The sequence below is a fragment of the Balearica regulorum genome, chromosome 28 (genome assembly GCF_011004875.1).
Source record: "Balearica regulorum gibbericeps isolate bBalReg1 chromosome 28, bBalReg1.pri, whole genome shotgun sequence".
Lineage (NCBI taxonomy): Eukaryota > Metazoa > Chordata > Aves > Gruiformes > Gruidae > Balearica > Balearica regulorum.
Window position 1 is genome coordinate 2,608,877 of NC_046211.1, and position 23,419 is coordinate 2,632,295.

General features: G+C 60.2%; 1 protein-coding gene across 11 annotated transcripts in view; it reads right to left on the reverse strand.

Annotated features, from left to right (window-relative positions):
* MEF2D (myocyte enhancer factor 2D) overlaps window positions 1–23,419 on the reverse strand; it is a 96,439-nt gene that overhangs the window by 54,592 nt on the left and 18,428 nt on the right. For 5 of the 11 annotated variants that reach the window (XM_075737312.1, XM_075737313.1, XM_075737310.1 and 2 more), the window contains exon 1: window positions 23,253–23,410. The exons of 1 other annotated variant lie outside the window; for it this stretch is intronic. The gene's annotated coding sequence lies outside the window, so the exon portion shown is untranslated. Of the gene's footprint in view, window positions 1–10,997; window positions 11,018–23,252; window positions 23,412–23,419 lie in introns of those variants that run through there. 5 more of the 11 variants (XM_075737308.1, XM_075737307.1, XM_075737311.1 and 2 more) reach the window with 4 other exon arrangements.

Below are 23,419 nucleotides of genomic sequence, written 5' to 3' on the forward strand. Positions count from 1 at the left end.
AAAAAAAAAGAAGGGGAGGAAAAGGGGGAAAAAAAAGAAATTTTTTTTGTCCAGCTTTCAGACAGAAATGCTGAGCAGACAGTAAAATTGTTCCTGTTTGAAAACCAAAGCTTCAGTTTCGCCCAGCAACAAACCTTTAAAATGCCTTGGGGTGGGATCTGCCCCGAGAGCAGCAGGAAAACCTCCCTGACACGGGGGGGGGAACCTCCTGGGACCCCCAGATTTTTAACCAATGTAGTCGGGCTGATGCAACCCGCCGTGGGTGGCCGGCGAAGCTGCTCCAACCTGCAGGGAAGGATCCCTGAGGATGTGCAGGGAAGGATCCTGGTGACCACCCTGGATATGATGCTCGGCAGCCCCTGTGCCACAGCCAGTCTTTGCTAATACCCCCAAATAAATAAATAAATCCCTGTATACAGATGTACACCCCCAAACATATATACCCTCATACATACACCCCCACAAATTTATACGCCCTCTCTCTATATATACGCATACCCCCAACTACATCATATATATATATATATATATGTAATACCCCGAAATAAATAATCCCCTTGAGCCAGCGGAGGAAGGGTCTCAGGCAAAACCCATCCTCGCCGCGGGCGGGAGGCTGGAAGATGCTAAATCACTCCAACGAGCTCCCAGCCCCGTTATTAGATCAATCACCAGCCAATTAAGCCGCCGGCCTGAGCTCGCCTCGCTACCACGGCAAAGGAAAGCCTTGCCGAGCCGGGTACCGGTGTCCTCGGGGTACCTCGCAGGGTCACCGCCACGGGGACGTCCGAGCACACGGGGAGGGGGGGGGAAAGTCGAGGGGAGAAGGGGGGGATGGACGGGGAGAAACCATCCGCTCCGGGCTGAAGCGGAGCCGAAGGGCCCAAGAGGGAGGCGCAGATTGCGGAGGGGAAGAGCAGCCGACCGCAATCTCTCCTTCCCCTTTTTTCATGTTTCCTCTAGCAACGGGCTCGGGGGCCGCAAACATTTGGATACCAAACCTAAACTTCCCCCCCCCACCCCGCCAACCCAGGCTCCCAACCCGGCTCGCTGCTCTTCTGGACCCTCCTCACCCCAAACCGGGGTAACGCCAGACCCCGGTTCCCAGGGTTGTGCCGCATCGGTTTCAGGGGGTCCTGGAAACAGCAAGGATCGGCCCTGGTGGTAGCAAAAAAAAAAGAAAAAAAGAAAAAAAGAAAAAAAGAAGGAAAAAAGAAGAAAAAAAAGAAAAAGAAAGGAAAAAAGAAAGCAAAAAAAGCAAAAAAAAGAAAAGACTTTCTCCATTTCTCCAGCCCACAAAATCAAAGCATCTCAGCCATGGCCTGGCCTCCAGTTTGCACCAGCCACGGGGAACATCCCCAGGGCTTAATTAGGCCTGATGAGCCTTTTACGTTTGGGTTTCCTCTGGCTTGCCAGCAAGAGGTGGGATGGGACAAACTGGGAAGGATCCCACTCCGGGCTGGAGGTTAAACACAGCGAGAAACCGCGGCTCCCACCCACCCATCGCGCCGGATCCTGCACCCGAGTCACAACCTCCAGCGCGGCCGCGGGCTGCCAGAAGGGAGACGGGAGGTGGGAGCCGGGGAGGGGGACACAAATCCACCTCCGGCATCACGAGATGCTCGGCTGCCCGGCACGACGGTGCGGGGTTGAGCAACGAGAGCGAAGGCACGTCAGCCGTGCCGAGGACGCGTCCACGCCGTGGAGAAGGTGCCACCACCGACACTTGCACGGGGATGGGTTGAAGGTGCCACCAGCTCGAGACAGGGTGGGAATGGCGGGAGGGGAGGGGATTCACTTCCCCGCTCCTCCAGGTCACCTCGCGGAGGTCCCCTCCCCAAATCCAGCCCCTGGACAGGTGCTGGACGGCCGCTCTCCGTCCCCGCCGAGCCGTGCTCCAGGAAAGGTTATGGCGGCCGAGCACGCGGCACAGCTGCCGCCGCAGGTGTTGCGACAGCGGCCGTCGGCCCTGCCAGGACTTGGGGACGCGGAGGGGGTGCCGGGGGTGGCGGTGCGCGTGTGCGACCGTTGGAGCCGCCGAGTTTCGCTCTCGCCGCCTGAGTTCCCCCTTGGGCAGGGGAGATGCAGAACCGAAACCTCCAGCTGTTTGGACGCGGGCAGGCGGGCGGGGGCGGGCGGGAGGTGCAGGAGGGCTAGGGACCTGCACGGGTTTCGGAGCAAGGCCGCGCACCGTGCCACACTGGTGACCAAGGGACGGTGGGGGGGGTGTGGGGGAAGCGCGGGACGAGGGACGGACGCGGGACACCCTGCTTCTGCCCTCTCTGCGCAGCTGGGCCACCCGTCTCCGTGCACCCGGCACATCTGGCAGGAGCAGAAACTCCCCTCAGGTGCCTACACCTGGGCAGGGCCTGGGTTTGCACGTCCCCCCTCCGCTCCGAGAGCTTGTCCAGGGGCCGACGCTGCCACGGGACGTCCCTGCGCCATCGGCCGAGTGCCGGACCAGCAGGACCCACGGCTGCCTGCGCGGGGTGGTCCTACCTCCTCGCAACGCTGCCTGCCCCTCCCAGGGCAGGGAAACTGAGGCACGGAGAGGGGAAGCAAAGAGCAGAGCTGGAAACACAAACATCCCCCCCGCCCAAATCCCGATTACCTCCCCCTAGGCAACCCCCTCGCCTCCCTTCGCGTCCCATCCTGCTCGCCCACCGGCACCAGGAGGACCCCGAGTCCAAACCAACCCTCAAACACTCAAGGGCATTGCAGGGGCTACCGTGAGAACTGGGGGATGCCAAGACGTGGGTGCCAAGCACCCAGCTCTCGCCCCGACGAGGCAAGCAATGCTTCAGGCCACATTGCCACCTGCTGGCACCGGCCCCGGGGCCCAACAGAGCCGGTTAACCCCGCCGCCGGCGTCGGCACCTTCCCCTGCAGGGACAGGCCGGTGAGCGGGGTACAGGCACGACCGGCCGCTGCCACGTTTGACCGGAGCAGCTCCCGCTTGCTTTCCTTAACTAATTTTGCCCGATTTCATGGCGGCCCAGGACGGCGCACGCGTAAACCCATCCCGGAGGTGCCAAGAGGGGCTGTGGGTGCCCCCCCACCCCGGCCCTTCGCATCCCCAGCTGGAGCATGGCGCGGTAGGCCCCAGCGCTGCTCCAGCGAGGCGCGAGGCACGAGGCTTTGCAGCAGCAGCGACAGCTACTCTGGGTTTGCAATTCCAGCTCCTGCCGGCATTTCCAAGGCAGAGGAGGCACCATCAGCCATTTTGCCCCCCAGAGTCCCCCTAAGCCCTCCCGACTCCCGCATCCCCCCCTCCTGTCCAGTGCTGGCTCCCCCCAAACACCACGGATCCAATTCTCGCTCGTCTTCCAAGCCACGCTCTCCTTCCCGTACACGGCGGGGTCGGATCCTCTGCCACTGCTTCGCAGCCGCTTCACATCCACGTAAAACCCCACGTGAAACACGGCAGGGGGCGGGGGGGAATGCAAATCCTGCCGGCGTGCACGCCGACGTACACCGGCAGTTTATCACCGACGGTCCGCAGCCGCTGACTGACGCAACCACCCGCGGACGACAAGAGCGGAGCCGGAGGAAAATCAACACCGCGTTTGGTTCTTCGACACGCGCGTTGGCACCCGCCGCTGTCTCTGGAGGGCGGCAGGTCTGGGGGAGCGCCGGGGCAGCGCGTGTAAGGACCAGGCGGGTGATGTCGGAAGGCACCCCATCCGCAACCCCATCCCGACACGCCGGCACACGCACCTGTGCACACGTCAACACGCTCGAACACGCATCCGCGCCAGCCCGGTCACCGCCACGGCCCCGTGCCGGGCAGGGCTCGCGTGTTCACGGCGGCGCCGCCGCGGACCCGCGCGAAAGGTTTGCAGACGGCACCAGGAGCTGCCGCGCGTGCGCCCGGCCCACACCCAAGTGGGTGCCAGCTCCCCTCACCCCTCTATTCGGGAGCGACCGTGCCGCGGGCCGGTCCCCGGGGCGGCTCGCCCAGGTCGATGCAGCACTCGCCCCCTCCCTGAGCCCGGGAACGTGGCCGGACTGGGTGCCCCCCCCCTCCGTGCCCGCCGGTGTCGAGGCCGGCCGCCCGGCACAGCCCCAGCCGCGGCGGGTCCAAACTCCAGGGCCACCAGGCGAGGTGTGGCGAGCCGGGGCTGCGCGCCAGCGTGCGCCGGAGCCAGGCGGGAGGGAGGATGGGAGAAAATCATCATAATTAAGAGCAAAGCCCGGGCCCCTCACCGCCATGCTCTGCTGTCGCCTGAGTCAGCGGCCGCCGGCCCCAGGGACGTTTTACGTCGCCGTGGCCTCCCCGGGCAGCTCGGGCAGCCGCCGCCGGCTCAACCCGTCCCCTCCCCATGGAAACCAAACAAACACGTTCGCCCGAGTCCAAAACCTCCATCCCATCCGTCTCCCCACTCCGACAAATGGTGGCAGGTCCCAAGTCCCCTCCCGGCCGCCGTGAGGTGACGCACTGAGGTGGCAGAGGGCTTTCCTGGGAAAGGGGCTGCCGGCCGGCCGGCCCCCCAAAACCCCGTGCAAACACGATCGCAAACGCAGAGGGAGGAGGGACCCGGCAAACCTCCGCGTGCCCCTCGCTGCCGTCCCCCAGCCCGGGGAACGGCGACCGCCAGCGTGCCAGAAAATCCCAGCCCAGCTTCGTGGCCCTTGCTGGAAGCCGAGAGCTTTTTTTAAACCTGCTTATAAGGGCAACTCGCAAACAAGAAAGAAAAAGGCCTTTCTTGTGCAGAGGAGGGATGGTTTTGTGGTCGAGCACAGGACGCTTTGGAGATTTGCATTTAATTCTGGGTTGTGCTACAGACCCTCCTGTGTGTCCTGAGCTAAACCAGCCGTGGCCGGGGCTGCCGCTGCCCTCCAGGCACCCAGCACCTTTCAACCACCCCTCCTCGCCTCGCTCCCCCCAGCACCCAGCCCACCGGCGACAGCACCGACACCAAGCACCCACCATCGCGTCCAGACGAAATCCCTGCAAGGGGCCGGAAAACCGGTCGGCGCAACCGCGACGCGAGCAGGAGCCGAGATCGATGGTCCCCGAAAAAGCGAAAAGGGGGTTCACCCCCCGAGGCGGCGTGCAAACCCCGACCCTTCGTGGAAAATCCTGGGGCCAAAAGGCAAAGCGCCGATCTAGCGGCCGAGCGCGGCTCCACGCCGGCTGCAAACCTGGGGTTGCATCCGGAAAACCAGGAGCCGCATCCCGACGGAGTGAACCTCTGCCACCGGCAGCCTCCGAAAACCCAGCAGGGGGGAAAACCCCAAAGCCAGAGAATAAAATCAGCCCGAGGGTTACCCGAATGCACGCGTTCGAGCCCCAAAACCCCTCGCATCCTCAGCGAATCTCTGCGGGGAGGACGCCTGCTCCCCAAACTTCAAATCCCCTCCCTTTTTTTTTTTTTAAAAAAAAAAAAAGATTAAAATATTTCTCTCCGGCGAGGTGCAGAGAAACACTTGCACATTCGGTGCCGTCGTCAGCAACTCCCACACTGCCCCCCACGTACGCCGCTGCGAGGGGAAAGCAGAAGGGGGATTTTATAGGCACCTACAGAGAGAAAAGAAGATTTCTGTGTAATTTGGTTAACCAGTCAACCGAGCGGCACAAATCCGTAGGAAACTGTCCTGCCGTTCCCCAAATGACTCGGTCCCCCGTGGGGCAATGAAACGTCCGCGGCCGGTGCAAGCATCACCTCCCGGCACCTCCCTCTGATGGATCCCCCACCCCACCCCGCTGACCCTTGGAAAATCCCAAACGCAACGCCGCGTATGAACCTGCCGGCACCGACAAACACCAAAAAAAAAAAAAAAAAACGTAAAAAAAAGGCAGGGGGGTGGTTATCAAGTCTTGCAATTGCCGGAAAAACTCTTGGTGCTGCAAAAAGGAGCCCCGGCAGCAGCGTCACGGACCTCAGCATCCTCGGTGCTTTTCCCCCTTAAAACCCCAGCCCCGCAGCCCTGTAATTTAAAGCGAAAATCACAGTGGTCAGATTTAAAAGGGAGGGAAGAGAAGCGGCTCTCTGGCCTAGGAGCCAATTAAAACAAATGGAAAGTGTTCTGCTTTTTAATCTCGTGATTTTTTTTTTTTTTTTAGCTAATCTCTCCATTGGAAAGGGAAGATCAACTCGGCGGCGGGATGCTGCCGGGGGGGCAGTCAGCACGCGTGGAGTCCTGGGATGGCAACGCGAGCCCTTTCGCTCTCCATCCCTGTCCTTTTTGGTCGTATTTATCCTGACTTTTTCTGAGAATTACTGTACAGGGGTAGAGAAACAATAGCAGGGCTTTGGGAAACTTCTTAACAGGGGATTTTGCTGTATTTCTGTCTCTGTTACGAGGAGGGGAGTTTTCCATTTTAAAAATACTCTTTTCGCTTTGAGTTTTTCACCAGTTTTCACGGGAGGGTTTGGAGGCAGGAAAGCGCTCCCCAGCCCCAGCAGACCCCTCTGCTCCCGTTTGCTTTGCCCCTTTGTGGGAGAAAAGTGGGGTCCTATTCCTCACCCGGCTGGAGACGATGCTTTCCGGGCTGCGAAGGGACCCCTGCGCTCCTGGGAAATTCCTAAAAATAGGAAGTAGGACCACAAACACTCAGGAACGGCGTTTGTTTCCTTCTCCAGCCCTGGGCAAGACCTCGGATGGGATGGAGCAGAGGGGACAAACAAGACGCAGGAGCTCAGGAGAAGAAGGGGGGGTCTCCTCGTGTGTCCCCCCCCGCCGCGGGGGCAGCGGCTGGCAGGAGCTGGTTTGACCCTCTTTGCCGATCCAGACGGATTCATCCATTCCCCTAAGCAAGAAGAGAGCCGGAGCAGGGAGGAGACCGTCGGATGCCATGCCCAGAGCCCATAAATTACGGGGGGGGGGGGAAGTAAAAAAAAAAAAAAAGAGTCGCATTTGTCCTATTTCTTATCTGCTTGGAAATTGCACCGCTTTCCCAGCTGCAAAGGCAGCTCCGTTCCCAAGAATTTCAGCAAAGCCATGACCTCTTTCCAGGATCGTACAGTATATGGTGGCGGGGAGCCAGGGCTAATTATAGGCACAGGAAAAGGGAAGAGAAGCGTTTGGAAAAGTTCTACCTTCCCAGCGGCGGGGAGCGGGGCGACACGGCCCCGCCTGAGCCCCACGGTTGGGAGCACCCCGAAAGGCTGCGAAACCCAAGGCGGAGTGATCCAGCGCTCCCAGACATCGCTACTCCCCTTTTCTGGAAGGATAAAAAGCCAACGCGAATCACGGCTCCCGCCGTTCCCCGATTCCGACGTGCTCCGGTGCAGGAGGGAAGCCCCACGGAGGGGGAACGGGACCCGTCGCTGCTCCGGCACAGGCTGAGCGTTGGCACAAGCGCCGCGTCGGCTGGAGAAATAAATGCAGCAAGAACCAAAGTCACTCGGTGCTACGTCGAGAATCTGAGCGTTTAGGGTTCCCTGCGGACACCCCGTACTCCTATAGCCGAGCGATGCCACGAGCCCCTCGCCGTGCCCTCGCGCCCCGCTAAAAAACAAAAAAAAATTTAAAAAAAAAATAAATAAATAAAAGCACGACCCGCAGAGATACCCTGCAACCTGCAGGCAAATAAACGTGCGTTAAACTTGAAACGCCAACAAACGCTCTCAAGCGAACCACGTGCAATTTTAGAGCCTGGTTCGTTTGCGTTTGCTGGGCAATGTCAGAGGAGTCACCTCCCTTCTCCCGGGGACCCCACGCGCGCAGAAGCAGCCGAGGACACGGTAACGTACGTGCCTGCGAGACCTTCCAGCAAAGAGGAGGCTGGACAGGAAAAAGCGCTAAAACAGGCAGCAATTTTTTAGCCACCAAGCTCCTCTTCCGAGCCACATTTCTAGACCAAAACAAAACCCAGGGAAGATAAAAATCCCAACTAATTTTTTTTTTCTTTTTTTTTTTTTTTTTTTGAGGTGGGGGGGGAAGAAAAGCCAAGAACCCTCTCGCTTGCCGCAATGGTTTTCATTTTCCACCAAATCAAATCGAGTCTCAACGCCGGCTGCTGGCTTATCCCCCCCCCCCGTACGCTCGCTTCCTTGTTTGCCTGCGCATGTGGGAATGTGTGGGTGTGCGGTTTTTGTTTTGCTTTTTGCAATCGCTCTGCAGACCATCTCCTGATGTCTTGCAGATCGCAGCCTGCAAAGGCAAGCGTGCTCAGCCCGGCTCGATTATCTGGCGACGCAGGCTTTCCGCCTCTCCGGCTTTAGATTCGTGCGAAGCCGTTCTCCTCCTCCACGGCAGCTTCCGAAAACGGGGCTCGCAGGTATCCCGACTCCCTCGGGTGCTGCAGAGCTGTTGCCGTCACCCAGTTGCCCCAAGAAGGTCCCCGCGCGTGGGGGAAGGATGCAAAAAGCCGGGTGCTGCGAAGGGAAGCGCGGTTGTGCCGGGACAGGCCGGGGGAGCCGGCGGCACGGAGCAGCGGGGCACCAGCTCCAGCTTCCCAGCGGGAAAGCGGCCGCTCGCTAAGGGAAGGAATCCGCCCGCGGCACGCCGGGTCCAACCGATGCCCTTTTTAAGGCTCCTGCGGCAGTGGGAAGGGGGTTAAGCGCACACCGAGCTCGCCCGGCTCCCGGCGTCCCGCTTGGGGTCACCTCCTGCGAGCTCGCCGGATAAATCCTGGCTAAAACCTCAGCCCCGGCGGCCGGGTCGGCTGCAGCGGGGGCACTCAGGAACGCTCCTGAGGAAGACCTCGGTGCAAACAAAAACCAGCTCTGCTTTACATCGCGCCCCGCTCCCTGGCACCGACCCCCCCAGATGGGCACATCCAGCGACGGAGGGGAAGAGAAACGACGTCCCCACGGTCCACACCAAAACCACCAGGACCGCAGGTGCCCAGCACCCGTTCCCGCTATCACCCGCTCCTCTCCGAGCAGCCAAAACCAGCGGGACGGAGCAGCAGCACCCATCCCCACGGAGCAAAGCCCACCTCACCCGGGCACCCAGCACTGCCGGCACGTCCCGGCGGAGCACGTGGCACCGGCGGGGACGACACAGCCCCTTCCCGCCCCAGCGCCGCGGGCGACGCCGCCCCGCGCGGCTCTAAGCCCTAACGGGATAACAAGCTCACAATGAGATCCTAATGAAGGATTAGCGAAATACAGTTTAAAGAGATTAAGGCAGGGTGCAGCACTGAAACCCTTTTATTTTTTTTAATTTTTTTTTTTTTTTTTTTTGGAGAGCCCGGCAGAGGTGAGACCCAGATTTCAGCCCCTGCCAACGCGAAGGGAGCCGGCATCCATCGCCAGCTCCGGCAACTCGGGATGGCTTTTTTTCCGCCGCGATTGTGCAAAGAGGGGCCGGGGCTACAAAAAAGATGGGGGAACACAAGAAAAGAATTGCTCGTGGCGCCTGAAAGCCCTGCCCGAGGCGTTTTAAAAGCGAGCCAGAGGCTTCCTTCATCTCTCCCCTCCCACACCAGTCCCTTCCCATCTGCATCCCAGCTGCGCGCGGCGAGCGATGCTCTCGGTCCTATTCGTAATGACTGTTGATGTTATCCGCCCGAGCCGGAGCCTTCCAAGGAGCCCCGGGGAAGCAGGTACTCAACTCTCATTCAGGGAAAGTTATTAATATTAATTTCTTGGCTCTACACAAACAGTGCGAGAAGTCAGCCCTGGCCTCGAAGCGCTCGGCGTGACTGCCAGCCTCACGCGCTTCAAAAGGTCAGGAGTCTGGTTCGCCCCCAAATCAAACGATGCTGGTTTAAAATAGAAAGCAACACATCTGGGGTTGCTTTTTGAGGTTTTTTTGGCCGCTCGTATTTTTCCTTCAACCACAAACACCAGAAACTTTCTCTTCCCAAGAAAGGGTAACGTGATTTTCGCCCCATCACGGGAATCCAGGAGCTGGGAATTTACTAAACCAGCTCCAAGACCGGTAACGCCCGGGAGGCGAAGGGGTAAAGGAGGCTGGCGCCGAGCGGGCAGCGCCTTCGCGGGCAGGGACGGGCTCATCGCGCGGGGCAGCTCGAAGCCCACCCCTAATTTCAGCCGAGTCGTCCAAAGCCACGCGACGAAAAGGAGGTGGGGAGGGGATCTGACAAACATCCCTGTCGAGAGACTACAAAACAAATCAAATGAAGATGTTTGGAGCGGATCCAGATGTTTACTAGTGACGCACGCGGAGGTATAAATAATTATCCGGTAGGAATTTTGTTCACAGGCAGCTCTCCCTTATCTAATCAGATCTCAACGCAAGGCGCCCCCCCCCCCCACCCCTCGCTTAAAAAGTCTTGAGAAAACCAGATGCAAAATTAAAAAAAAAAAACCCCTCACGAGGAGCACCGGTTTAATCCCATTAATCACTGGACATTCGGACCAGAGCTGCCAGGGCTCAGATCTCATCCAGGCACAGCTCTAGGAGGGAGGATTTCTTCCCCCCCCCCGACGCCACCACGGCAGGAGCGCCGGTGGAGGGCCAGATCCTGCTCAAGGGTGCGGAGCGGGGCCGGGGAGCCGAATCCTCTCACCCTGCCCCATGGGTGGCATCGGGTGCAGGGAACGGGGCATCGGTGGGGACAGGAGCCGGCCGCGGCACGGGCCGGAGCTTTCCACGCCGGCGGCTCTCGCCTGTAAAAAACCAGCTGCTTAAAATACACTCGCGAATAAAAAACCTCCCTTGTCCGCCTGCGCCTTACCGACCGGCCGCTGCAATTACCTAAAAATAAATGGACCGCAAACCCCGAGATGCCGAACGGCAGAGGAGGATGAAGACGGCAGCGAAGGCGCCTCGGCAGCACCGAGCCCGGCAAAGCCGGAGGGACCGTGGCCGCGAGCGACGGTTGCGGCATCGCCGGGAAAGCCCAAGCCGAAAGGTTCGCACGGAACCGAAAAACAGGTAGAAAGAAAAAAAAAAAAAAAAAAGGCTTTAACAGCTCCAAAAAACCCCACCTGAGCCGATTTTTCCCGCCCATTAGCATCACCTAACCCACCGGCGCTGCCGTGGGAGGTGCCGGCACACCGAGCAGCGTCGCCGCCCCCCCCCCCCCGCCCCCCCAAGCCAGCATCGCCGATGGTTTTCCAAAAATTAAACCAACCCACCGTAGGCGAGGCCGCAGAGGGTTTCGCACAGGCCGGAGAGGAGCAATGTTGGAAAACTTACTGTAGCAAATCAGCCACTCGGCTCCGGCTCCTCGTCCCTACTGGTGGGAAAGTCTATAAATCTCTAATAAAGAGAAAAAAAAAAAAAAGAAAAAAAAAATCCCCTCCCATTTTATTCCTTCTTCTCTCTCTCCCCCCCCCCCAGCCCACCCCCCCCCCAAAGGATTGCGAAACCGAGAGGGCAGCCGGGGCTTGGATCTGCAGCATTTCTGAGTTCCTACGGAGTCTGGGCTCCCTGCCACCAGCAACAGCGGCTCTGGGGGTGTGGAAAAAGGGAGGGAAAAAAAAAAAAAAAAAAAAAAGAAGAAGAAGAAGAGAAAAAAAATTAGGAGGGGAAAAAAAAAAAAAAAAGAGTCCTGTTTATTTTGGGGGATGAGAGAGAAAAGTTGCAATGCATAAACCGGGGGGGGGCGGGGAGCGCGGCTCTGGCATTCCCGCAGGCACCGCGCGCTTTGTAATAGAAAAGACTTTTGGTTAAAGAGCCTGGATTTTGGGTGGGAATACCGAGCTGACAGAGGATGCTCTTTCCTGGGGTACACACAGGCACCAAGCAACCTCCTCTACAGGGAGCGGGGCCGATGGACCTACCCCAGGGAGCACCCATGGGTGCTAACGGCGGCTCTGCCTTGCCCTGCCGCGTCGCCCCCCCCCCCCCCGGTCATGGTAAGGGGAATTACCGAAGACAGGCTGGAAGAAAAGCCTGCTCCAGCCATGACCCAGATTCCCCTCCAGCCTGATCCCTCACTGAAGTCATAATCCTTGGAGGGCTTCTGGTCCTTTTTTTTTTTTTTTTTTAAAATACATCCCTGCACGTTGCCACGGCAACGAGGGTGATGCTATAATTTCAGCATTATAGACTTCAGCGCAAGAACGGGAGGGAGAAGAAGGTTGGAATATGGACGAGCTGCACCGGTAATGTATTTAGGGAAAAAAGAATTAAAAAAAAAAAAAAAAGAAAGAAAGAAAGAAAGAACCGAGGCGGCACCTTGGCTTCACCAAGCAGGCACGGGAGGAGCAGAGCTGACCCGCGGCGGGAGAGATGCGGGGGGACGGGGGGGTCAGCTCCTGTCCCCAACGCAGGGTACCCGCTCTTGGGCATCGTTTGGGCACGGATGCTCCAGACCCTGCTGCAAGGTTTTGGAGGATGCAAAGTCCTAAACCCCCAGGTGGCCCTTGCAGCACCCAAGGTAGTCCCAGGCGGGAACACCCTATTTCGGGGTGGCCTTAGCTCTGCCCACCATGGTTCAGCACCCACCCGGCAGCAAAACCAACCAACTCTGCAAAGCAGCAGCTCCCAAAGTGCTGCCCAGCCCCTTTTTTTTTTTTTTTTTTTTTTTTTTTTACTGTTATTTTCCACCACCTTTCCTTTCCACCTTGCTCTGCCCCGGCGGCATCCCAGCGCCAACGGGATACGGGAGTCCCTGAGCTCCTCTCCGGCTCCCGACGGGAGAAAAACCCACCCCTGCTCGGTGTTTTTGCAAGGCCGTGAGATACCTCCGGGTGCTTTTAGCATCACGGCATCGTGGTTCGGCCCCGAAGAGCCCCTGCACTGGTGGCACCGAGTTTTCAGACTGGAAGGCGACCCGTGACACCACAGGAGGGATGAACCAGGACCAGAGGCAAAGCCCCGAGGGCTTCAGCCCCCCCCCCCCCCCCCCCCCCCCCCCCCCCCCCCCAAAATCCCAGGAGCCTCAAGCTCTCCTGCAGCACAGGAACAGGAAAATCCCACGAGCAGAAGCCAAACCACTTTTAACCGCGTTTCCACCCCCCCTCCCCACGCCCCTTCCCGCCCCATCGCCAGGCACCGAACCGGCACCCGCCGTGACGAAAAATTTCCAAAAGACGCACAAATAAAAATAAAATCGTACACAAACACCTCTGCCTAAACGCAGCCCAATGGCCCGTGACACCGACACCCCCCCACCCCGCCACGAGGGAGACGGGCTGCCAGCGGGCTCACGGGGTCCCAAAGGAAGCCAGAAAGCCCCGGGGGGACGCCTCACCCCACGCCACGCTCGCCCACGCACCCTTCCAGCGCACGGCTGCAAGCGGGGAGGTGAGAAAAGGGCGCTCCGGTCCGGTGCACAGCACCTGGCACAGCGTCCAGCGTTGCTCCAACCGTGCAGCCCGTATCCCCCCACCCCCCCCACCCCGGGCTTTTCTCTTTGCGAGGAGCGAGAAAGACCCCGACGGCAAAACCTGGGTGGAAATCACCGTCGGTCCCGTGCCGGAGCCACGGTGCCTGGACGTAGCTCAGGAAGGTGGTTTAAAGTGGGGATCCTTGGAGGGCGGCGTGTTGTTGGGACAAAAGGGTGTCCCGAGTCCATAAACGCTTGGCAGGGGGGGAAGAAAAAAAAAAATCACAGCACATCACTGCAAAAGTGGGAAATCCAGGCGTGGGGCAGCGGGTGCCGCACACCAGCCGTGGGACCCCACGCCAGGGCTCGTAACGCTCCTCGGTGCAAAAGAAAAAAAAAAAAAAAAAAACCCCAAAAAAACAACTTGTATGACCTCAGGGGGAAAAAAAAAAAAAATTCAGAGCGTTTTGTTTCAGTCCCCAAACCGCCAGCCTTGGCCTCCGACCCGGCAGCCCTCGAGCCATCGGGGTTGCTTTTAGCAGTGCCCCGAGCTCCATATTTAGCCTCAAAGGTATTTATCTTTGAGAAGCTAAAAACAAAGCTGCATTTGCATAACAAAAAGACCCCGTTGGCTCCTGTACATGTGTAGCGTGGCAGGGAGAAGGCATGCAAAGCAGCCCTCCTCCCTCGCCAAGCAGAAGGCGCTGAAGGTCACCCGAGCGGATGCTGAGCTCGCGGTGGCTGGTCCTCTCCGCTGGAAAGGACGAGGCCAGAACATCTTCCCTTACGGGAAAAAGCCTCTTCCCGACCTTCCCACTTACATCTCGTCCAGCTGGAGCAACCCCTTCTCCGGCGCAAAGGCAGGCGTGAAATTCTGCTTGCTAAAGCACGCGCTCGCGTCTGGCCTTAAACCTCAAAGATCAGAGGGCAATTAGCAGGTTTTTTCCAAACTCTCTTGATTCCCAACCAGAGCAGCTCTCACCGTTTCCTCTCCCGGGTGCCAGCGGCCGGCCGGAGCGAGGACGGGCGGTTTCGTCGTCCCCACCACCACCACCACCACCCCTGGGAGCAGCGGGGCGGCGAGGAACCTGACCCTTGGCAGGGTGCAGCGAGGTGCTGCGGCTCAGCCGGGCGCGGTGAGCCTTGCCCCAGCCGCGCTCCGTCGCAGGAGGGAGAGGTTGGCCCGAAGGCGGCTTCCCGCGACACCCCGGGAGCACCTGGGACCTCGTCCCCGCCGGGACCCCCCCCCCCCCCCCCGCCCTCCCGCGGGATGGGGGGTAAGATACGACGGCCCCGCGCTCACCCGTCCAACACGCCGAGTCGGCACCCGCTGCCACGCCATGCCCGAGGCTCAACCCGGCCCCTACGTCATTGTTTTGGGACAAAGTCCCTTCGCGAAGCGGTGCCGCTCGACTCCCCGTCTCCTTACCTCGCACCGGCGCACATCGCCGCGGCACCGCGCCGCTACCGAAACCCCTTTTCCCACCCCCCCACGGCTCCGATTAAAGCTCAAACCATACCGAAAACCAAAGGGCGACGACACCGAACCCCAAAAAGCCCCGGCGCGCCCAACTCCACCCCAAAAGCCAGATGCTCGCCTCTCCCCCCGCCCCCCCCCCCGCAATAAACCGCCAGCTCTGGGGAGAGGATCGATGGAGGGAGCAAGAAGCGGCATAGCAGCCACCAGCTGCCGCGGGAAGAGGCTTGGCTGCCTTCGCCACCAGCATCCTGCTCCGACCATTTGTTCTGCTTCTATTTTAGAAAGCGATGGGGCTCGGCGCTACGCGGCTCCCAACCTCCCCACCGCCGAGCGAGGCGACAGATTTCTGCAAAGAGGTAGCGCCGGCTCCGTTCCCCATCTTGGCAGCGGCATCCGTGCGGGGCCGGGGATATTTTTGAACGAGCGAGTCGAGAGGTGCTAGTTTTCCCGGCGGCTCGGTGCTGGCACGTGGGAAGGACGGCCGTGCCGAGTCAGGGAAGGTTGAGGATGGATCCGTGATTGATCCCTGCGCCCGAAACCCAGGAGACGGGGCACCGAGTCCTCATAACTCCGCACAAAGGCAGATGTCCAGCGGCTCGTCGAAAGCATCGCCTGGAGAGAGCAGCCCGGCTCCTGCTGCGCCCCGGCCCCGCAGTCCTGAGCCCTTCCCGGGAGCCTCCACGCGCTCGGAGGGAGCCTGGCGTGCCCGCGCGATCCCGAGCGCCGCTCCTCACCGGACTTCAAACCTCCCCGAGCCCAGGTCTGAGCAAGCCCTACCTTCGCCCAACTCTTCCACCCCCGTTCCCAGCTATCGAAATAAATTTGCTGCTACCACAAGGTTTTCTTAAGGGCAGGGACACGTCTCTGGGGAGCTCGTGGTTTATCCCCAGGGATAACCGCTCCCTGCCACCGCCACGACCTCCCCGGCGCTGGGAGCACCCGAGGAGACGCTTGGTGCCACACGCAAACGCTTTGCTTTCCCCCACGGTTTTGCCAGCAAGTCCTCAACCGGTTGGAGCTCCGCGGGCCAGGCTCCGCACCCGACGGCGGAGCCAAAACTTAAAGTTCCCTTTGGCAGAATTTTAAAAGGCAAAATTCCCCCCAGGGAGAGGATGCCGGCTGGCGGGGTTTTGGGTTTTTTTTTACCAAGCCACAGGTTTTTCAGCTGCTCCAACGTGCCACCCCCTCGTCCAGGGTCCCCTCCCGGACAAGGTGACGCAGAGCCCAGAGACGCCGGGGACGGCCGCGGTCCCCAACCGCTGGCGCTCAGGCGAGACGGGTTGTTCTTCCCAAAGCTGAAAGCTCGCTCGCACGCCAGCGGGAAGCCCGCAGGTACCAGCTCTACGGGGACGTTTATCACGATAGTCAGACAACGCACGACAGCTCAGACCCCACCTATGGTTACGCAAACGCGCAGCCCCCGCAAACACGCGGACCGCCTCAAGATTGGTAAAAAAAAAATTAAAAAAAAAAAAAAAAATCACTCATTTCTTTGCAGCCCGGAGCTTTTGCAGTCCTCTTCCACGGATGCCACCAGGAGCACCAGCACCTGGAGCCCGATCCTGACCGTTCCGCCCCGCAGCCCCTCACGGCGCTGGTTAATCTGCTCCCAGGAGAAGATGCTCACGGCGCAGACCACCGCAGCCTGGGGCTGAGGGACAGGACGGGCTCGGTGACCGCACTGGTGAGAGAAAAAGAGGGGGAAAAGAAAAAAAAAGAAAAAAAGTCTAGCTGGTCAAAATAAGTCAACCACATTTGTTTTTTATTTTTTTAATTTTTTTCTTCCCTGTCAGTGGAAATTCCTGCTATGGCACCATGTCTCAAGGTTACTGCTTGGGGTGGGGGAGGATTTCAGGTTTTACAACCGAAAAATTCCAGACAGAAACCCAGAAATGTTGCCAGTTTTTTACTAAACAGAAATCCTTCGTCCAATTTATTTATTTAACTTCTTTCTTTTTCTCTAAGCTTGATGCAGCAGGTTTTAAGCAAACCCCATTTTTTCAGCCCCAAAAATTTTGACCACTTTGATAGGAAACCGTCACTGATGCCGTGAACATTTTTCCAGTCTCAATTTCTTTTTTGAGGAAAACCAAACCAAACCAATTTGACCCCACATATTTTCCCCACCTGCACAACATGGGATGCGTTCCTGGGTATTTGTTACTATAGCGCCTAGCAATTTTTCCCTGAAGTCTTCCAATAATCGGAAAGGAAAAAATTCTCCTTTTAAAAAAAAAAAAAAGAAAAAAAAAGGTTTCATCTTAAAAATAAGAAAAAAAAAAAAAAAAAGATGCTTTCCAAAAGGATGGAGAAAAGTCACATTGTTCCAAAAGGCACTTTCATTTAAAAAGGAAGATGAAAACTTTCAACCAGGGCTATTTATAACCGCTGCTTATATCCATCAATAACACCTTCCACCCCGCAAGCTCCACTGCATCCTCCTGGGCAGGTAACACCCTGCCGCCAGCCCCCAGCACCCTGCCGCCGGGTGCAGGATCCGGCCTCGCAGGCAATGAAAAGTGTATCCCCTATTGCAGGAGGAGGAAGAGGAGGAGGAGGAGGAGGAAGAATCCATTTGCTGCCTTCCCAGATGAGGCTAAAAGAGGTGAGCCCCTTCACAGCCCCAGGGTGGGCTCGGGTGGGGGACCCAGCCCCATGGGTGGGTACTGCCTCCCAAATCTCTTTACTATGTTTTTGGGCTGGGGGAAGAAAAAAAAAAAAAAAAAAAAAAAAAAAAGAGAGAGAAACTTTACAAATTCAGGAGCTGCTGCTTTGCCCTGCCTGCTCCCAAAAAAACAAAGGGCGATGCGGCAGCAGCGCTGCAGCGGGAGGTCGCCCTTCCCCACGGCACCCGCTCCTCGAGCATCCCGGCTGGGGGGGCGATCGGAGGCACCTCCTCCTGGAAGCGGTTTTGGGTTTGCGCCGGACGCTTGCTGGAAGCTGTTTGAAGTTCTGGAAAGAGAAATGATTCCTCCTCCTCCTCTTCCTCCCTGCCCAGAAATAGGTCATTTAATTACCACCTTTCCAACCCCAAAACAACACTGACTCAAGACAGGAGGTGGGAACGCTTCAACCCCGCGTCGGCTCGTGCCCAGCAGCAGCCCAAAGACACCGCGGCACGGCTTTGACCTTGAGACGTTCCCGCCGGCAGGACCCGGGCGTCAGGGCGATGTCAGCACGGATGGCGAGGACTCGGCTCTCCCCTTCTGGGTTTCAATTAGCGCCGTTCAATTAAAGCAAGGAGGGTCGGGGAGGCGGGTGCTGCTGAGCCCCTCCGTGCGCAGCCACCGGCCACGGCCGTGCCCCGGCTCCAGGAAAACCGACGGCTAATTGCACGTTGTGAAATAATACGTGTCCTGCTCGGCGTGGAGCACAACGTGCGGCCGCGGTCCGGTCCGCCTGCTTCGGGATGGGACATCGCGGTGGCTCCTGGGTGGTGGCCGGAGCCTGACACATCCCAGCGCGGGCATCATCCTGCCCTACCAGCTTGTCCTCAGCGCGCGCGCCAACGCGCCCGCCCCGGCACCGCTCCTGCCGATTCGGGCTTCGCTTCTGGCGGGCCGGGGAGCAGCGGCACTGCTCGTCCGTTCCCGCGGGGACAGGAGCGGCACGAAGCCGTTAAAAAACCCCATCGGGTGTCGCGGCAGCACCCGGCATCGGGAACAGGCCCCGGCAGCTGCTCCGGCATCCCGGTGCTCAACCGCAGCCGGGGCATCTCACCGCCAGCGGACACCCTCCGGGTGACATGGACCCCGGCGGCGAGGAGCGCCGACACCATCGCACGCCCCCCCCCCCATCTCATCCACACCTACCTAGGGGACTCGGGGCGCTGCATCCCCCCCTCGGCCTCAGCGCAAACCACCCAAAAACGGGCCAAGCTTCCCCAAAAAAAAAACCCCTCACCCCGTGCAGCTCAGAGGCCCCACTCCCCCCATCTTTTTAGCCACCATTTAAGAGGGAGCAAGGGTACAGCCCACCCCCCCCCTCCAAAATAAATCGCTCCAAATTGATTTCCCGCATATTTAACGAACCCTCGCTCCACGTGGGCGCGCTTTTATTTATTTTTTTTTTAACATTTTTTAAAGGATGCAAGCTCTCGCCTGTTTTTCAAGCGGTGGGGAGCTACAGCGGGGAGACACCAGGAGCGAGGGAAAAGGAAAAATTAAAGAAAAACCACCAGCAAACCGAACTGGAGTGCAAGATGAAAAGCGACAGATCTGTGGAGGTAGAGCTGCTGGCAGGCAGACGGCTAGATCCATCTTGAAAGCAAAAGCAAACTGCTGCTCAAACAAGGCAGAGGGAAAAACCTAGAGGTCTTCCGGCACTGCCTAAGCTCTGATCAAACAAAATGATTAACAAATTTCGGCTTTTTATTGAAAGCTTCTCTAATTAGAGGAAAAAAAGGAAAGAAAAATACAATTTAAAAACAAAAAAACAAAAAAAACCCCAAACCCCAACCCGCATCGGATGGTAAAGGACTAAATACCGTCTCGGGGAGGCGAGGGGCTGAGGCGTCCCATAGTCACAGGGAGGGCGAACGCGGCCGGGGGCACCCGGCTCCCACCCCGCGACACCCGGCACGGCCGCGGGTTTCTGCGCCTGCCCTCCCTCCCTCCCTAGCCTTCCTCCTCCTCCTCCTCCCTGCCCCTCTCTGACTCACTTTGCTTTTCGCTCCCCGCGGCCGGCTCCGTGGCAGAGCCGTACCTTCCCGGGGAGGGGGAGGCAGGACTGTCATTTGCGATAGTCACCTCGGAACTCCGGATGGCTCAACCTCTGGGAACTGCCAAAAGAACTATAAAAATAAGGAAGAGTCCCTGGCCCCAGGAGCTCACCCTCCGAACAGATGGGACGGCTACGGGGAGAGGCAGAGGGGATATTTTTAGCTCTGCTTGCAGATGGGGAAGTCCGGCACGGCGTCTACACGGCACCCCCCGCCGCTGCCCACGCCAGCTCACCGCGGCCCCGCTCCGGCCACCTCCGCGCGCGCTCCCGAGTATTAACGGGATTTAACGGGATGCTGCCCGCTCACTTCCCAAGCCTCGGGCACTGGCTAGGGCCGGCTCGCACCGTCGCGGCTTTGCACGGCATCTCCGCCGGCACCCGGTGGGGCGGCAGCGGTCCGGCGAAGCGGGGACGATGCCAACCACACGCGTCCCTTTCCCCCTTTCCCCTCCGGTCCCAAAGAAGCCGCCATAAAACAGCCGCGGCCCTGCAATCCGTCGTGGCGGGGAGGGGGGGGGACACACGTCACGCAGCATCCCAGGGCAGATCCCTCCCGGCACGCTCCGAGCGATGCTGGCCTGACCCCTGGAAACACTCTGGCTTGGAAAAAAAGAGGGAAAAGCAAATTCTGCCCCTCACCGTTGGTGCTTTTTTTAGGTTTAAATGACTCGCCCGGGGTGACGGTGGCAGAGCCCATAACCGAGCCCTCCTCTTCTGGCCAAAACCTTCCCGCTCCTTCGGGATGAGCCGGGCGACATCACCCCCCACCCTCGCTTTTATCCCTCCTCTGAGAGCCGGGGCCCGCACCAGCATCGACACCTCCCCGCCAGGCAGCTGCCGGTGGCGGCTGCCGGCACACGCCAGCACCGCGGCAGCTGGGTCCCGCTCCCGTACTTTTCGTCCGACACTTTCGGCTTTGTTCTCCTTCGCACAAAGCCGCCGTTACGCTGCCCCGGCGGCACGGAGGGACCTCGAAGTGGATGCGGTTTATGACCATATTTAGGCTCCTTTACGTTGCCAGAGTCACAGTAAAGGGCTGCGGCGATAAATGAGAATCAGACCCCACTTGTTTCACTTGGCAGCCTGGGAAAAATCCACCCGGGGTGACTCCGGCACCGTCCGCGCCTCCACCCTGCCCACTCGGGGACGGGATGAAATAGCGACAGCCCTTTCCAGCTCCGCGGTTGCACTTCCCAAGCGGAGCCAGCGAGGAAAGGGGGGGGGGGGATTAAACACATTAAACACCAGCCCCCCCCCCTCCTGAGAGCTTCGTGGGGAAGCGAAGGGACTTGCCCAAGGTCACCCGCTGACAAAGCCGGCACTTCCCAAGGTCCCCGGAGCCCCCCAGCAGGACCGAGCACAGGCGGGAACGCGACCGCCCGGCACGGGGAGGCCCCCGAGCCAGTTTGGGCTGGGGCGGGGGGCGGGGGGGAGCCAGCAAACGCGGGAGCTAACGCCCCTTCAACACCGAGCACGTTAAACCCCTGCCGCGGCGGAGGCGACGGCGCTTTTCCACTGCGCTGGCAGCACCGGCGAAACTCGAGCGGCGGCCCCCGCCGCTCCGGGGACATCGGCCACCTGCTCGGAGCCGAGCGCAAGTGCGGATGCCTCAGCCTGGCAAAGCCACGACAACTGCAGGGGCTGAAGGGCGAGGTGGAGGGGGGAGGAAGGAAAGGAGAAGCCGTGAGGCCTGTCCAGAGGGCCGTGACCTTCAGGAGCCCACGGGCAGCAATCCCGAGGGCAGGGCAGGCAGCTGCCGCGGGACGCAGGCAGCACCAGCACTCCCCAGGCTGGGGCCAGCGGCACCGAATCAGTCCGGAGAAGGAAAGAAAATATCCAGAATAAACCTTACCTACGCCCAAAATCTGCAGCCCCTTGCCTGGGTGAGGGGACGCGGCCGTCACAGCGTCCCCATCGCACCGAGTTCAGCGCAGCCCCGTCCCCGTCGGCAGCGAGGTTTTGGGCTGGCTGTCCTGGGACAGCGGTTTAAGAGCATCCACCTTGGTGGAAGCAACACCAGCCCGAAAATCCACGCGGAGCCACGCGTGCTGGAGGAGAAGAGGCTTTGGAGGGGCAGGATCGGGCCTTCCCGGGGTGGCGGGGGGGAGGGGCAGGGAGAGGCGGTTTGCCGAAGCGCTGCCCTGCGAAGAGGCGCTGGGGGAATTCACAGTAGCTGTGTTCCACTTACCCGCGTCTGCCCCCCTGCCCAGACCCCTGCCTGCAGGCGGGGGGGGGGACGTCGCCGGCCAAAAACGCGTGGCAGCTCCCGACAGCCGGGGAGGATGAGGAGGGGACACACGCACACACTGCAGCCTGTGGCCGTGCAGAGCCGCGGGGTGCCACGAGGCTCCCGGGGCGCGAAGGGAAGAGCTGTGCGTGCGCACACGCGTGTGTGTCGCTGGGCGTGCGACGGCTCTTGTGCGCAAGGGGGGGGGTGGGGGGGGTGGGGGTGGGTGTGGAATAAATAAAAAAATAAAAGCCAACAACAAAGCCAAGGGGGCGAGCTGTTGGGATGGAGATAAGCTGCTGGCAAACAGGCGCTACAGATGCTGAACGGCACCCAGATGCCGGGACGCCCCGTCCACCGCATCCCTCCCCCGGCATCGCTCACCCCTCGCCGCCTCGTACCGCCAAGCCGAGGAAACGCTCAACGTCCCGGGGGAGGCCGCGGCGGGATACCGGGGGTTTTGCCCCCCCCCCCACCACAGCACCTCGCTCCGGTCGCTGTCAAATGGCAGCCGCAGCGCTGAGCCCCCACCGCCGCCGCCACCGGTCCGGAGGAACAAACAATCACAGCTGTCAGCTCCAGAGCCGGCACCCGGCCAAGTCATTGAAGCTCCAGGACTCGATTTACCGCCGCTCTCCCGAAAGCTGCTCTTGCCAATCAAAGCACAGCCCCCCCCACCCCACACCGGCACCCCGAGCCCCGCCAGTGACCCCCTTCGCCGGTGGATCCCCGCACAGCACCACCCCGTGCCCCACCGGGGAGGGCATCCCCCCCACACACGCTCCCCAAAAGCTGCTGGGCCCCACTTCTCCCCCGGTCCTTGCGAGGCCGCTCCAGGTCCGGCTCCGGGGGTGGCCGCGCTGTCACGGCCGGGGCTCGGCGACTGTCACCGTGGGGGTCCCACCGAGACGCAGCCCCCCCCCCCCCCCAACCCCCCCGGGCACTGCCCCAGAGTGGGCTCAGCACCCCCCCCAGCACCAGCCGCCCCCCCCCTCCATCGGCAGCACCCAGCGGGCAGAGGGCCCCATCCCCTTGCATCACCCCCAGCACCCCCATCCCACCCGCATCCCACATCCCACCCGTGTGTGTGTGTGTGTGTGTGTGTGTCCCCAATCCCCATCCCGCCCCCTCTCACCTGTCCCCCCGCAGCGCCCAGGCCGAGGCGACACTTCTTCCCCTTCCTCCCTCTCCCTCCTTCACCTCTGCACCATTTTGGTGACGGTTTGTTTTGAAGCGGCGGCGGGGGGGGGGGGGGGGGGGGGGGGGAGAAGGGGGGGTGGCGGGGGGAAGGACGTGCTCTCCGCCCCCGCCTGCTGCGCGCTCCGGCCGAGCTCCGCCGCCCATCCCCGCCGCCTCGGGGCGGCACCAAGCAGCCAGGGCCGGGGGGGGGGGGGGGGGTTACCGGGGCCCCCCCCCCCACCCCCAGAAACACACACACACACACACAAGACGGAGCTCCTCGCCCTCCCAAAAGCGAACGGCACGGCACGGCCCGGGGCGGAGGGGGGGGGGCGCCGTTTCTCGGAAGTACCGCCAGAATCTCAAAGAGGTTTTAAAAAAAAAAAAAAAAAAATATTTTAAAAATAACAATGAAAAAAACACACACGCCAAAAAAAAAAAAAAACCCAAAACCAAACCCCAATGTTTAAAAAAAATAAATAAAGCGCGAGAGAAGGACGGGGACCCACCTCTAGCGGGGCGCGGAGCCCAGCCGCCTCCCGGGGCTGCGGCGGAGCCGGCGGGGAAGCGACCATGGCCGGGGCCGGCCCAGCCCAGCGTCAGGACGCGGCGCGGCGCAGGGCGCGGGCGGCGGCGCGGGCAGCCAATGGCCGCGGCGGCGCGGAGGAAGCGGAGC